The sequence below is a fragment of the Lissotriton helveticus genome, chromosome 9 (assembly GCF_964261635.1).
Source record: "Lissotriton helveticus chromosome 9, aLisHel1.1, whole genome shotgun sequence".
NCBI classification, from domain to species: Eukaryota; Metazoa; Chordata; class Amphibia; order Caudata; family Salamandridae; genus Lissotriton; species Lissotriton helveticus.
Genome location: NC_136070.1, coordinates 68218907 through 68235490, shown reverse-complemented (window position 1 = coordinate 68235490; position 16584 = coordinate 68218907). Strand labels below are relative to the sequence as shown.

Sequence of the window (16584 nt, the reverse complement as noted above, 5' to 3'; positions counted from 1 at the left end):
AATGTACATGTGTGTAGACAGCTGAGTGAATGTACTTCAGGAACTTGTTTTTTATAGTACCTAATATTTTCACATTTTATAATCTTGTAAAACAAATTTAAAAAAAGATACGTTTTTAGTGAAAAATGGAATTGCTTTAGAAGTAGTTTTCCCAAAAACTGCAGTTTCCCTAAAACTGTGCCCGTGTCCGGTATCCCAAATGTCTCTTCATTACCAGAGCAGAGGGGCAGGTTGTTGGTTTCTAAATCTCTCCCCATGTTCACGAACATTGCCCAGCTAAGCATAACGAAAAATAAGCTTTATCGATCAGCTGCATTTTCTTATGATAACAAACGAGGGAATTGTGCGTGTTCACTACGCATGTGCGGTACTCATATGTTGTTGTTTGCTATGGGTTCCCTGCTTCTAGCCAGATATCTTTAGCATCTATAAATTATACAAAATTTGCACATGGTACAGAACCCCGTCACATTTTTGCATATCTCTTGGAAATGACTTGACGAGGTGTTCCGAACAGCTACAGCATCAATCAAACAGTGTTTATTAGGAGTACTTCCGACACCAATAAAGGTAATAACCAGCATAAGATACAAATTTGCACCCCAGGGCCTAGTCCTGGCTAAACGTCGTATTGCAATACACTCGACACATGCTAGCCCCCCTAGGTTAGACAAATGGAGGGCAGACATACATGAGTGGGGAGTGGCTGAGGAGGGCGCCTGAGAGCTGTGCATAGGGACGAGAATGCAGAGCAAGATTTGGAAGAATGGGGACACGTGCTGGAGGGATAGCAGTCGACAGAAGACCATAATGAAAGGGAGGAGAGCTCAACACAGACGTCAAATCCTTCCATCTCTACACCGAACCCGGAGAAAACCCCCGCTCCCACATATATCAGTAGCCTTTATCGGAGAGCAGAAGAAGGAACCTCCTCTGAAAAATAATATTGGATGTCCGATAGTCCCGCTCTAGATTATATATATATATATATATATATATATATATATATATATATATATATATATATATATCCAAACAACAAGTTGCCCCATTGGAATGCCACACACGAAGGGGTATCAAGCACACATGCCACCGGTAACAGCACACCAGCTTGTTGTACTCCACTCCAATCAGGCCATACGCGTTTCGGGCGACCTCCCGCCCTTGTTCACTGGCTGCAATTCGGAAACAGAGGCTGAATGTTAGCACGTATTTTATTCAACAATAAAGAGACACGCCCCATTGGGCGGTGACGAAAGAGCATGCTGGTAAATGCAGTTCATTGCCCCACATGTATCGTGCAAAAAACCCCAGTGGGTGCCTTGATCTGTCCGAAGTGTCACAATGTCTTTACCCAAGTGGGCGGATTGAAGTAACAACAGTGCCACTCTGCTGCCAATATGTACCGATGGCTCAGGCCCCCCTCGTTCTTCTCACCGCTCTCAACTCCGAGCAGTGCAGATCCGCTGAAATATGCGGCGGGGCATTCCGCGACCAGGCTAGCCGCTTTTAAATCCAAACAACAAGTTGCCCCATTGGAATGCCACACACGAAGGGGTATCAAGCACACATGCCACCGCTAACAGCACACCAGCTTGTTGTACTCCACTCCAATCAGGCCATACGCGTTTCGGGCGACCTCCCGCCCTTGTTCACTGGCTGCAATTCGGAAACAGAGGCTGAATGTTAGCACGTATTTTATTCAACAATAAAGAGACACGCCCCATTGGGCGGTGACGAAAGAGCATGCTGGTAAATGCAGTTCATTGTCCCACATGTATCGTGCAAAAAACCCCAGTGGGTGCCTTGATCTGTCCGAAGTGTCACAATGTCTTTACCCAAGTGGGCGGATTGAAGTAACAACAGTGCCACTCTGCTGCCAATATGTACCGATGGCTCAGGCCCCCCTCGTTCTTCTCACCGCTCTCAACTCCGAGCAGTGCAGATCCGCTGAAATATGCGGCGGGGCATTCCGCGACCAGGCTAGCCGCTTTTAAATCCAAACAACAAGTTGCCCCATTGGAATGCCACACACGAAGGGGTATCAAGCACACATGCCACCGGTAACAGCACACCAGCTTGTTGTACTCCACTCCAATCAGGCCATACGCGTTTCGGGCGACCTCCCGCCCTTGTTCACTGGCTGCAATTCGGAAACAGAGGCTGAATGTTAGCACGTATTTTATGCAACAATAAAGAGACACGCCCCATTGGGCGGTGACGAAAGAGCATGCTGGTAAATGCAGTTCATTGCCCCACATGTATCGTGCAAAAAACCCCAGTGGGTGCCTTGATCTGTCCGAAGTGTCACAATGTCTTTACCCAAGTGGGCGGATTGAAGTAACAACAGTGCCACTCTGCTGCCAATATGTACCGATGGCTCAGGCCCCCCTCGTTCTTCTCACCGCTCTCAACTCCGAGCAGTGCAGATCCGCTGAAATATGCGGCGGGGCATTCCGCGACCAGGCTAGCCGCTTTTAAATCCAAACAACAAGTTGCCCCATTGGAATGCCACACACGAAGGGGTATCAAGCACACATGCCACCGGTAACAGCACACCAGCTTGTTGTACTCCACTCCAATCAGGCCATACGCGTTTCGGGCGACCTCCCGCCCTTGTTCACTGGCTGCAATTCGGAAACAGAGGCTGAATGTTAGCACGTATTTTATTCAACAATAAAGAGACACGCCCCATTGGGCGGTGACGAAAGAGCATGCTGGTAAATGCAGTTCATTGCCCCACATGTATCGTGCAAAAAACCCCAGTGGGTGCCTTGATCTGTCCGAAGTGTCACAATGTCTTTACCCAAGTGGGCGGATTGAAGTAACAACAGTGCCACTCTGCTGCCAATATGTACCGATGGCTCAGGCCCCCCTCGTTCTTCTCACCGCTCTCAACTCCGAGCAGTGCAGATCCGCTGAAATATGCGGCGGGGCATTCCGCGACCAGGCTAGCCGCTTTTAAATCCAAACAACAAGTTGCCCCATTGGAATGCCACACACGAAGGGGTATCAAGCACACATGCCACCGGTAACAGCACACCAGCTTGTTGTACTCCACTCCAATCAGGCCATACGCGTTTCGGGCGACCTCCCGCCCTTGTTCACTGGCTGCAATTCGGAAACAGAGGCTGAATGTTAGCACGTATTTTATTCAACAATAAAGAGACACGCCCCATTGGGCGGTGACGAAAGAGCATGCTGGTAAATGCAGTTCATTGCCCCACATGTATCGTGCAAAAAACCCCAGTGGGTGCCTTGATCTGTCCGAAGTGTCACAATGTCTTTACCCAAGTGGGCGGATTGAAGTAACAACAGTGCCACTCTGCTGCCAATATGTACCGATGGCTCAGGCCCCCCTCGTTCTTCTCACCGCTCTCAACTCCGAGCAGTGCAGATCCGCTGAAATATGCGGCGAGGCATTCCGCGACCAGGCTAGCCGCTTTTAAATCCAATCAACAAGTTGCCCCATTGGAATGCCACACACGAAGGGGTATCAAGCACACATGCCACCGGTAACAGCACACCAGCTTGTTGTACTCCACTCCAATCAGGCCATACGCGTTTCGGGCGACCTCCCGCCCTTGTTCACTGGCTGCAATTCGGAAACAGAGGCTGAATGTTAGCACGTATTTTATTCAACAATAAAGAGACACGCCCCATTGGGCGGTGACGAAAGAGCATGCTGGTAAATGCAGTTCATTGCCCCACATGTATCGTGCAAAAAACCCCAGTGGGTGCCTTGATCTGTCCGAAGTGTCACAATGTCTTTACCCAAGTGGGCGGATTGAAGTAACAACAGTGCCACTCTGCTGCCAATATGTACCGATGGCTCAGGCCCCCCTCGTTCTTCTCACCGCTCTCAACTCCGAGCAGTGCAGATCCGCTGAAATATGCGGCGGGGCATTCCGCGACCAGGCTAGCCGCTTTCAGCCTCTGTTTCCGAATTGCAGCCAGTGAACAAGGGCGGGAGGTCGCCCGAAACGCGTATGGCCTGATTGGAGTGGAGTACAACAAGCTGGTGTGATGTTACCGGTGGCATGTGTGCTTGATACCCCTTCGTGTGTGGCATTCCAATGGGGCAACTTGTTGTTTGGATTTAAAAGCGGCTAGCCTGGTCGCGGAATGCCCCGCCGCATATTTCAGCGGATCTGCACTGCTCGGAGTTGAGAGCGGTGAGAAGAACGAGGGGGGCCTGAGCCATCGGTACATATTGGCAGCAGAGTGGCACTGTTGTTACTTCAATCCGCCCACTTGGGTAAAGACATTGTGACACTTCGGACAGATCAAGGCACCCACTGGGGTTTTTTGCACGATACATGTGGGGCAATGAACTGCATTTACCAGCATGCTCTTTCGTCACCGCCCAATGGGGCGTGTCTCTTTATTGTTGAATAAAATACGTGCTAACATTCAGCCTCTGTTTCCGAATTGCAGCCAGTGAACAAGGGCGGGAGGTCGCCCGAAACGCGTATGGCCTGATTGGAGTGGAGTACAACAAGCTGGTGTGCTGTTACCGGTGGCATGTGTGCTTGATACCCCTTCGTGTGTGGCATTCCAATGGGGCAACTTGTTATTTGGATATATATATATATATATATATATATATCACCTATAGGATGAGGTTCCGCCACTAGTCGCTGCCAAGGTTAGTTTTATTGATTTTTTTTTTATTATTATAAGTTAATAGAAGTATTGTTGCACGCATTTCTCCTGTGTAGGAAGGGCTTTAAACATCGAAATAGCCATTATACACCCAGCAATTAAACCACTGAGTGAGACATACGAGCAACCTAGTAGATTGCCATGATATAACATGTTAATAATTAGCCTGCCAATGATGCATTGTAACATATATGGCGAACATGTAATGTGATAACTGTGCAGTTCTGCAATGACATTTTTTTAATTAAATGATGACGAAAATTTAACAAACCAAGAAAGAGGCCATAACCGACAAAGGCTGTGTACTATTAAAATTTGTTGAAGTTACATTCAGTGGTTTCAGAGTTTAGCACAACCAACTCCTGCTTTGGGAAAACTAATGTTAAATCGAAAGCAACACATTTTGGGAACATTTCTTTTATCTTCATAATCCACTGACCAATCAACTTCAAATTTCACAGAAACAAGGCTTGAGTATTCAACACTGTTTCCCCCAAGTTTGGTGCAAGGACGGTAGTCAAAGGGGCAAAGTTATCAAGAATTCAAAAAATAGGGTTTTCATGGAGTGAGGTTGGTCATTAAGTAGGTCTAAATATAGAAAGTTCAATATGGCTTTGAAGTCATTGTAAAATGTATTTAACAATTATGACAGGGCATGCAGGGAATGTTTGCATTCAGTGATGAGCATCTTCAAGGTATGGAGTGAGGTGCCCCCCTCCCCGCCATAGGAACGAACTTCTGAAATGTACACAAATATCTGTCTTTCGGTGTTGATATTTCCCACAGAATTTCAGGTACGGTAAGTAATGCAATCATAACTCTCTCCACCCAAACACCTCATGACCTCACACATGCTGTCACGGTCTGAATAGAGAACTAACTTCTTTTTTGTTTTTAAATAAGTAGAATGAGGCTGATAACATTCTGTAAATAATATACTAAAACCCAATGCACACAACCTTGGAGGCAGCCGGATCTTGATGCTGGATGTGTGGCTCGCTAGGACGCATGCCTCGTTATCCAGCTCAATGTGCACATTAGGACACTGAAACAAGCCACCCAACATCATATCTGGGACACACAACGCGGATAGTAGAATTTGCAACCTCTGCAACACATTTTTGGGTTTCACGTAAAGCCACCTACCAAAATGTTTTCCGATCACAGCCAGAAAAGAGGATTGTTTGGATCTGCAAATTCTTCCGGAGTCCACAGAGATTGAAATGGCCAACTGAAATAAATGCTCCCTCAAGCAACGTCATTTTTTATCCTTAGATCAAATCTTCAAATACTAATGGTTTACCCAAGTATAAGATTGAGAGCCAGATTATCATCTCAGTAACACAATAGTCTCAAAAACTACAGAGCAAATTAAGAGCCATTCACAGGTATATGTTATCTTAAATTCAAACTGGTGTAATTCGATGACAGTGTATTGCTGAAATCGGGAAAGTGGGATGAACAAATTACTATGGGGCTTAACATGGTAAATGCTTATTTACGATAATCCCAAACAACTTTATCCTTGCTCTATGCTTTAAAGGGTCTTAACTAAATGTAAAAACTGATATACCAAACCTGCCTATGCCGAGCATCTATCAAGTACTGTGCAGATCAAAAACCCATCTCCTATGGAAATTTAAATTTAACCATAGCTAGAATTACCTATGCCAGTTGCGTTATAATTTATTCCAGTAGTCAATACGAAAAGCATTTGTTTCACTTATAACTTCACCTTCATTTGACAAGTCTGCACAAAGATTCTTAAACAAAATATTGTTACCTCTAAGATGTGCTCTGGAAAGTCTTGTGCAGATCGGTTAAGGGGAATGAGGACTAAAATGTAAAATGACAAGTGAAGACCCCATCCGCTGGACAGATCAACACCAATCATGGATCAACAAACAAATAAAACCTTGCAAATATAGATCCCTTTTGCTTTGAAGAAAAGCAGTCAATTTCTGACAAAACAAGAGCCCCATTTTTTTAAAGAGATACATGCACAGGTGGAGAAGGGTATCGAAATTTGAATTTCAGCTTGTCATGTCATCAGAAGCTGAATACATTAATTTCAAAACATTTGCTCCAGCAAGCTGTTTGGGAGTGACACTACCAGATACAATCGTCTCAAGGAGATGTGGGTAATGAGAAAAGAACAGGGAATAGCAGAGATGGGAAAGATGGTCCAGCATGGAGGCAACAAAAGAGGTAAAATAGAGGGCATTATGAAACAGCATTGTGGGTGGAGTGGTGTCACAAAAGCTAGAATTTCATGGGAGAGAGCGGTCAAGTGTAGCCGATAGTCAGTCAGGTGTCCAACTGGCAGGGGAACTAGCAAAGTATCTGGTGGGTTTTGCCACAAAACTGTTCTCAAACAAGACAGCTTGAGCACTGGTCATATGGGTGGGCCTGAAAGAGGGGAATAAAGGACACGCCAACCATACCTCTTTATCCCCCTTGGCTGCTTTTACAGAAATCCTTAGTCATTTTAACCCTCTCTGCTGGTATCTGGTCACATTTTTGTGCTTCTTCTCCCAACTTCACCGATTTACATCTAACCCGAACCTTTCTACAGATTTTATTACTGCACTTATTTTCGGCACTTGAATAATTTCCTCTCAGTTTCCCTCCTTGCACAGATCGTGAAAGCTAAAGACAACTGGAACTTTTTTTTTACTTCAATTATTACACCTCCTGCTTTTACCATCCCTTTGTTGTTTTTGATTTAAATCTTTTAGGAATAGGCGGCCATTGTTGGGTTTTTATTTTGCTAGCCTCGACTTAGCATTCCGTACCAGGTTCAGAGTAGTAATTCCCTTCTATTCACCAAAATAATCGTTCATCATACTGGTTCTTCAAGGAAATGCCTTTTCTCGATTTTAGCGTTTTTCATAAATACATTCTTTAACCCACAAGTATTCTGAATTGTATTAGGGAAAATACTCTTTGAAAAGGTGTCCACAAACGTATTAAAAATACAATAAAGGCCTGAAGTAGCCTTGGTACTGCTGGTGTTAGCATTGGAGAAGTTAACGGAAGGTTTAGGCATGCTAACTGTTTGTTAAAAAGAGAAAGGATTTCCAAGATACATCCTTGTACAGTAAAAACTAAAAACATGCTAGAGTAAAGCTGCTCAGCCGAAAAAACACGAAAGCCAGATGGAAACACTTCAAGGTTGCTTAAAGCTGGTAAATGCTTGGATTAATCGTAATTGGTTTTCCATTCATAGAATTATGGGCAAAGAAGTTGGCGATTGTAACGGTATCTACGGGTTACAGTTCACAACACTTGAACAGCAGAAATCGAAAGAAGCAAAAACACATTATAACATCGCAAACTAATGTTATAGAAAATATTGCAGCTATGACCACATCAGAACTCCATTCGAGGAAAAGGAGGCCAAAAACAGCACGCGCACACTTCCCTTTTGAAACTAGTATGTACATCATCGTGCACGCTTGAAAACAGGATTCAATTGTAGTGTGCGTGCAATTAGCAGGCCTGCTTCCCTAAGAAAGGGTTAAAAACCTGCACAAACCCATCGATTCACAACAGTGGGTGGAAATGAAGGTGGAAACTTCAATATTATTTCACCGAGCCCGTGTGCACCGGGAGTGCTCTATGCAGGAATGTTCGGAGGCGTTTGCAAGAAGAACAAAACCTGTATTAACACAGGCGGTCGGAGGCTAGCGCCACACGGTGCCAAAACCAATAAACATTTGCAAGCAGCTAGATATTGCTTAACTAATATCAAATGGGGGCCGAAGAATGAAGCAGGGTAGCAGCCAGCGTTCACCGACCAAGGCCATGCATTATTGACCAGGCTCTCATACTCCACGCTGAACCCGACATTAGGGCTCCCAAGGGCCCTGACACCAAGGAGAGGCCACCATTGAACGGACTCCAGACAAGGTTCGAATAAGGGCGCATGCGGGAAGTTAAAGGGATCAGCAAGAACTGCTGGCCCGATTTTCCGCTGGGAGTGGGCGCCTAATCTCTTTTTAATACTAGGCTACTGATAAAATGCCGCAATTAGCTTTCTAGTAAGTACCATGGATTGATCCTTCCTCTCAAATTAGCTGCAGGACATTGACCCATTGCTCTAACCCAGCGGCTCATCACCTTTTGCCTTCTGTGGGCCGCCACTGAATCACTACTGGGGGCCAGAGACCCCCGCCTAAGCATTTTAACTGAACCTCAAAATACTATGCAAGGATACAGAAATAAGTACACATCAAGCAAATACACAAACAACTATTTTATTTGATTGACAAACCAAAAACAAATTGATATCGACATTTTAATGGGAAGGATGGAGCGTTTCAAAAGTGTTTTATTTCTAAAAGATGAAGTGACATGCTTGACTCTAGTCTAGCAAATCACTGTCTTTTTTTGCTCCTAGGGCATGCTGTCTTTACGTCTGTGCACAACAAACTCTCTCTCTCTCAATATATATTGCATTTTCTAAAACCGCAATCCCCTGAGCAGTTGCTGCAGACCCCTAGGGGTCCACGGACCACATGTTTCCAGCTTTAATCCATCCTAACTCGTGTCCTATACAGGCTATGCAATGAACAAGATTCCATGGTTCCCTTCCATCCCTCTGTACACACTACAGTTTTTTACTTAATCAAGTGGATAATTGCGAGCGCCAACAAATAATTGAATGTAATGATGAATTATTCATACTAGACCAGGAACGTGCCTGCCATGAGTCTAGTGCAGTGAATCTACTGACTCCAGCAGACACTTCACAATAACAGTACCTTGTGAGCTGGGTAAATTCCAAGGTTCCGACAAATTCCTTAAATTAAAGACAGAAACACCGACTTCCTCCAAACCAACCCATTCTTTTCTGCAGGAGTAGCATGATGAATTCCTGGAAACTTTAACTGATTAAGTGAAAAGAAAGGCAGTTGCTTTTTGAAATCTTTATGAGTTCATTTTGTTGTAACAGAACCATAGTGAAGGATACAAGTGCCACCAGCTCTCATGTCTATAACAACGACATATCATATTCTACACATGCATTCTACAAAACAAATGGAATATTGTTAACAACCAATGAGTTAATTGACTTAAAAAAGGGAGAAGTCTTGTGCATACCAAAGACTTCGCGATAAGCCTCAGGTTAAAGTTAAATTTAGGTTCAGGTTTCAAATAAAAGCAGGGCCACCAAAGCACAGAGATAGGTGTAAAGTCAGACCTGTTTCTTAACCCCTTCCGCGCTCATGACGAGCTGAGCTCGTCATGAGTGACGACGCTCGTACGCTCATGACGAGCTGAGCTCGTCATGTAACGCTTTTTTTTAAAAACGCAGCGCGCAGCGGGAAAACCGCTAGCGCGCATGCGGTTAATGTAGAAGAAGGTCGTTCCTGTAAGGGAAGATAGTCTTCCATCAGCACAGTTAACGCGAAGAGCAGCCCCTTACAATTTGAAAGGAGGCCGATCAGGATAGGCTCTCACATGCAGGCATGGATAAAATACTTGAATTAATCACACCCTCCAATTACTCTAAGCGAAAACACAAAGTAATGAAATGCATTATTCCATTCAGGGATCAACCATGTACAAAACATTCTTGGCCAAACACATGGTACATTCCACCATTTTTGGTTCTGTAGGTCATAGTCCAAACAAGCATTTTCAATGCAATAGCGAAGCCGCCATGTTGATCATGATCACTTTCGCGCCCGTGTCGATTTCACGGCCAATGCTTTTTATATGGGTTGCCGAAACTCTTAACTTTTGCATTGAAGGGAGGGTGCATGACAGGAAGAAGTTGTTGCTGGTTTAGCAGCAAAATGTGCAGGAGTGGGAAGCATTACCGTAATATTGGGAACTAAATAGCTAACTTCCCACACTAATCGTTACCACTCAAGCCTATCACGCATGCTCAAAGCATTCGGCACGCCACAATAATTCTTACTTCTAATCTCGTGCTGAGTTTTTAACAAAATTGAAACTACCAACGCTCCAAAAGCTCGATTCTGAGCATTTGGTCTCCCTTCCTTTCGACACAAAGGCACACTTACGGTCTGAAAATCAACTTAAAATGTGGCACCCAATAACGCGTAGTTCAGACTCCGCCCACTCCCATGACCGCGTGTTACTAGAAATCCTCTTCCACCGCGGATTGGCCATGAACTAAACAGAAATCCTATTCCCCCAAATACTAGACCCCGCTCATTTGCAGGATCGAGATTTTTATTGCCAAACAACGCTATTGGATGGCGGGGGCAGCGCAGGCTCTCATTGGCTGACAACGCGCTTTAGCCCATTATTTGCTTCTGAAAAGACGAGCGAAGTAGAAACACTCATATTGCTTCCTTGTTTGGGCGACCAGGTACAAACGCCAATTAAATAAAAATAAAAAGATTTATATAGCGCGAACTCGACCCGAAGGTATTGGAGCGCTTTACATGAGCACATGGCTTTAAGTGGGCTGGGTCCTGCTCTTAAAAGCTGGTGCCGAGAGGGGTCTCTTTCGGGTTTTTCCATTTTTACCTCCAGAGTGGAAAAAAAGCTAAACTCTGCGATAGTTAGGGTGACCAGATTCTTAAAACAAACAAGAATTTGCATAGCCAATAGGTCTCACCTTTGGGACCTTATAAGTGTTTAGCTATGCAACAGTTGATGTTGTTGCACCAATGATATTGTGCTGGATAACTAAACACTTATAAGGTCCCAAAGGCGAGACCTATTGGCTATGCCAATGCTTGTTATGAGTGGAATGTGCTCTGGGAGTAACAGGTAAAGCTCTCTTGGCTTTAATGCAAGGTTAAGGATTCTACCCATGTGGCCTCCTTCTGCATTACTGAGATCTGTAAGCGAGGTGCTCGAAGTGCTAGCCAAAGAGAGTGATTCTACATCAGAGTTCTCGCTCTGTTCTTCCACTGGGTTAGCACTTGCTGCGCCATCAACCCTGACCGTTTTCTTGGTCAGTTTGGATTGCCTCGCTTTGTCAAATTTGCGGGAAAATGTATATATTTGGCCGGTTGTGTAGTCATTCAGATCCCTCGCAAATTTGTGAATTTTTCTCACTTTAATGCGCTCCTCATGTTTATGGAGCCGTTCACTTATTTCCTTGCGTGTTGTCGTTACCAACGATTTGGTGTCAGGGTCGGTGATAGCGTCCAATTGATCATTCAGACTTTTGATCTCCTCCAGTAATTTTTCCCGGTCTATCACGGCATATTCTATGAGAACTTTCACCAGGTTCATTGAAGCATCCAGATTCAACTCGCCCCACTTCTTCAGCATTGCCGGGTTGGGGTCTTCAAAACTAGGCGCCAGCATAATTCGCAGGCCACGTGGAATCCTGCCTGCCTCCACGTATTTGGTGAGCGATTTGTGCTCCCACCACTTCGTAATTTCCGACTTGGTCTTTTTTTCAAGGGTCTTAAGTAGCTGCTTTGCATTTAGTTGTACACTGTTGGGCTGACTGACAACTGCGGTAGCATTCGAAGCGTTCTTCTGTACATTATTAAACAGCGCTTCTGCCGCGTCTTCACGCTCTCTCTCCAAACTCGCTGACATGGTGATTACGCGAGGGTTTCGATATTGCTCACCGATGACAAAAGCCAATATCGGTCTTCTAACTGCCTTACGCCTTGCACTCGTTACCTGGAAATCCCGGAATAACACCACTGTTGTAATTGGACGACACCCGCTCTCAGCTCACCTATCAGACCAGCCGTTAGCGCGTCTTCCTCCAATACTCGTCGTGGTTGTTTCTTCGGTCCAGGGGGTCTCGCAAAATTTCCTCCACGGAACGAAAAGCACAGATAGCTGTTGTAGCAAGACCTCTTGCCAACGAGTGGGTACCGTGAACGGGGACAGCTCACCTCCGTAACATATGAAAACCAAGTCTTCAATACCGCAAACTCCTGCAACAGAAGACACGGACCCCAGGCTGCAGTAAGGTAGATTTTATTCACCTCTCAGGCGACGCGTTTCGAGCAACTAGTGCTCTTGATCACACACCATACACCTGGTCAGCACACATTTAAATACATTTTTTTCTTTGCAGTGCTCCACCTCCTAAGTGAATCACATGGTGCATAGACATAGACAAAATACTTTTCTATGTTACTGATCACTGCACCCACCATCATTAAACTTAAAGGGCAAGGAAAACTATATATATATATATATATATATATATATATATATATATATATATATATATATATATATATATATATATATACATACATACATATATATACATACATATACACATACATACATACATAATATACACACAGGCACACACAAACACACAGATACCATAGCCCCATTTACTGGGGACAAAAAAGAAAATATCTACCCATCCCCGGGGCCCATATGAATCAATATGGGGATGAATTCATTGAACAGGTCACGAGTGATGTGAGGTCTTAAACAGTGCATGGCCGGGGCAAAAGTTAAGATGACTGATGATTTTTTTCTTCGAAAACATTGTCACTGACCTAGTTGCCCAACTATAACATTACTTAAACCTGTGGTTTTTACAGCGAATATCTGTCTACGCACAGACTCGAGTGTCGAATTCCTCCTGCGGGATGCCCCGGACATTGTTTAGTGTCAGGGGTAATAGGTTTTTATGTTTACTCCATGCTTAGGACAAACAGGCCCATCCCCTTGGGGCACAAATCCTATAAATGTCAGTTCAAGTTACCTAGTACAGATCTGTGAAAGAGCATGTTCTAAAGTTAAGCTAAGATTTGTATCAATTGTCCATGCTGTTCTAATTTGTATTTATAGATCATTAATGCAAAGCTTTTATTATTAGGGCAAAAGCTCCAAGTAAGAGCAAGAGCTTGGCTTGAACTATGGACAGTGGTTTTAGAGGTGGTTTAAAGTTTACTATTATGAGGCTACTTATAATGCTCCCAGAAAGCGCTCTCCTTTTAGATGCAATTACTTGCATAAGCTTGAAAGAAAGATGGAGGATTATTTGTTTTCAAAATAAAATGAATATAAAAAAACATGCAACTGGAAGAAAAAAGATATCACTAAACTACTTTACACTTTTAGGTAGCATTTATTTGAAGCGTCATTGTGTAAAATGCGTTTTATACATGTTAGTTTTTCTCAGAAATAGTGAAAACCGAAAGTCAGTGTAAACCAGTTTCGACAAAATTATGGGAAACATGGAAATAAACAAGCATTGACAAAGTCAATAGTCTGTCTTTGGCTGTTAGCTTTATGGATGTGTCCATGCGTGTATTTTTTTTATATCTTTTTTGTAAAACTGTTGTGGGAGCAACCGGGCCATCACTAATATAACAAAAACAATGACTGAAAGCAAATATAGTTTTGGGGTTTCATAAAGCACATGGTGCCATGGGAGTCCCTGGCACTGAAGGAAACTAGTTTGTAAGCCAATGTGTACCCTTGTAAAAGAGCAGAATGTGGTAATTCACAATGAAGTTACCCAAACATTAGCCCATATGTAATTTTGTTAAAAATGAAAAATCTTGGTGGCCAGCAGCCGACGATGGCGGCAGCTTAGAGGGCAAGCTCCGTAGTTGAAGCGGCCTCTTCGAAAATCCGGCTATTAATCCGTCACATACCTGTCACAGGCGGGTAGGTTCCGAAGCCCGGGACCGGGCGGCACAGCCAGGGATCGGCGAATTCCAGATCCGAGGGCGAGAAGTGCAGTTGGTGCAACGACCCGGAAAGGCCGCTGAGGTGATCGTGAGCCGGGGTGTTGACTGCGGCGGTGGGCGGACAGGAAGTGCGGCGATCCGGGAGAGGCTGCGCCGGAAGTATCCGCTCGGGTCCGAGGACCCGTACAGTCAAGGTATCCCCAGGCGGGGCCACAGCCGGACGAGAGGCGGACACTTGTGGAGCTCGCCTGACCCACCCAGCCGGAGCGAGACAGCGGAGATATCCTGGTCGCAGCGAGGGTCGCGGGCGCCATCTTGCCGGCGATTGGTGGAGAGGCCCGGGGGCCCGGAGGGCTTGGGGGCGGCGTGAGGTCCGGACACTGCTCTACCCACGAGGGCTGCACATCGGAACGTGGGACCACCGGGGAGAGGAGGGGCCGATGTGAGACGGCTTGCCGGGTGGAGATGCGAGGGAGAGGGGCCTCGCGCAGCCGTCTGGCAATTTCTAACCCCTGAACGCAGCACGCTGCCCTCTGGCACCGGACCTGCTACTCTGGAGCCCCGCAACTTATTGGATCCGCGGGAACGCATCTGTGCCTTTGCACTGACTACCGGGGCAATCACCGCGTTTGGCACTTCATGGGGTGTGGCGAACTTCCCGGCATCGCTTAAGTGGATTGTGGTGGCATCACGACGGTACTAGCTGAGGCACACAAAGACCTGCGGAGTCTACCCCCAACATTGCGGGTTATGTATGATGAGGGCGAGCTGACCTACGTACCCCGAGGGGTTCACTGATTCTTGTCGCCCTGCTCTCGCCGCCTCCCTGTAGGGGCCTCAAATACCATTGGCTCGTCGGAGCTATAACTGTGTTAGTGCAACACACGCAATCCCAGTGTGGTCTCCGTGGGGGTGATCTCCCTTTGGCCTGCGTGTCTGCAGTGACTTTGTCCACCAAGATCGTTCCCTGAACGCCAGGTCGGAGGTCACCACCAAGATTGCCGGGAAGGGGTCAAAAGGTGGAGCCGCACAGGCCCGGTTGGAAAGGTATGCCTACGATAGAGCCCCCTCCTCTTCGCCTGATGCGAAATCGATTCAGGGCAAAACAGTGGAGACGACGGGGGGCAAGAAGGCGACGATAGACGACGTCATGAAGGCCCTGGCTCAGGTGCAGATGACGGTTGGCACAATATCGACCGATATCACACTCCTGCGGGCGGATCTCCATAAAATTTCAGAGAAAGTGCAGTCGATGGAAGTAGTAACTAACTCTTTGGTGGAAGATGTCTCAGAGCTGCAGATCAACATGGAGCGGATCGCGAAAGAGAACAAGGACTTACGTGATAAGCTGGACGATCAAGAGGGACGCTCCAGGAGGAATAACATCCGTATTATTGGGGTTCCGGAGTCGGAGGGCACGGGAGCCATGGACCTCTACGTCGAGGAGCTGATTAAACAACACTTGCGACCGAAAGGCCTCTCGGACTTTTTCTCTGTAGAGAGGGCACACCGGGTACCAGGAGGCCGCCCGAAACAAGGAGCGAACCCACGGCCAGTCATAGCGCGACTCTTCAATTTTAGAGACAGAGATGCGATCTTGCAGGCAGCGCGGAAATCACCACCTGTTCGAATCCAGAACTCCACACTGGCGTTTTTTCCAGACTATACGGCGGAGGTGGCACGGAGGAGAAGGACCTTTTTTGAGGTGAAAAAAGAACTCAGGGCCAGAGAACTGCCTTACTCAATGCTCTTTCCAGCCAAGCTCAGGGTGGTGGCGGATGGTAAAACGTGGTTTTTCGAAACTCCAGAATCGGCACAGGATTGGTTGGAGGGGTGGAGAACAGCAGCGCGGCCACGCCGTTCCAATAGACCGACCGGCCACAGAAACGGGGAGGCACACCAAAGCTCCCAAACGTCTGGAGAGGAAACAAGTCAACGCTCACCTTTGCACGGAATTCAGGAAGCGGACGATGTGGCAGACCTATGATCTCTACCAACTGCCGCTAGGGATCACTTATAACGCTGCCCGGGCGTGCCGCCATGGACACTGGGCGGAGGACCTCCGTGACTGAGGAGGGAGGCCGCTGACTCCGGAGGGTCCTTCACCCCAGCGCGCAAGTACTATGTTTTGGGATGGGTTCAGGCACTCTGCTGAGTTGGGGGGGCGGGCAGTTTGGAGTCCGTTGAGCAGGGGGGCAGGGAGGGGGGGGAGTTGGGAGAGGGGGGGTTGTGCATTTTGAGTATTGTGATGTTGGTATGGTTGGGATATGTATGGCTAGTTTGCACCACATGGCAGGGCTTA

At 46.2% G+C, this 16584-nt stretch overlaps 1 protein-coding gene across 3 annotated transcripts in view; it reads right to left on the bottom strand.

Annotated features, from left to right (window-relative positions):
• The window catches only part of SIPA1L1 (signal induced proliferation associated 1 like 1), a 681304-nt gene that overhangs the window by 439193 nt on the left and 225527 nt on the right, over window positions 1–16584 (bottom strand). The gene's annotated exons all lie outside the window — the stretch shown is intronic.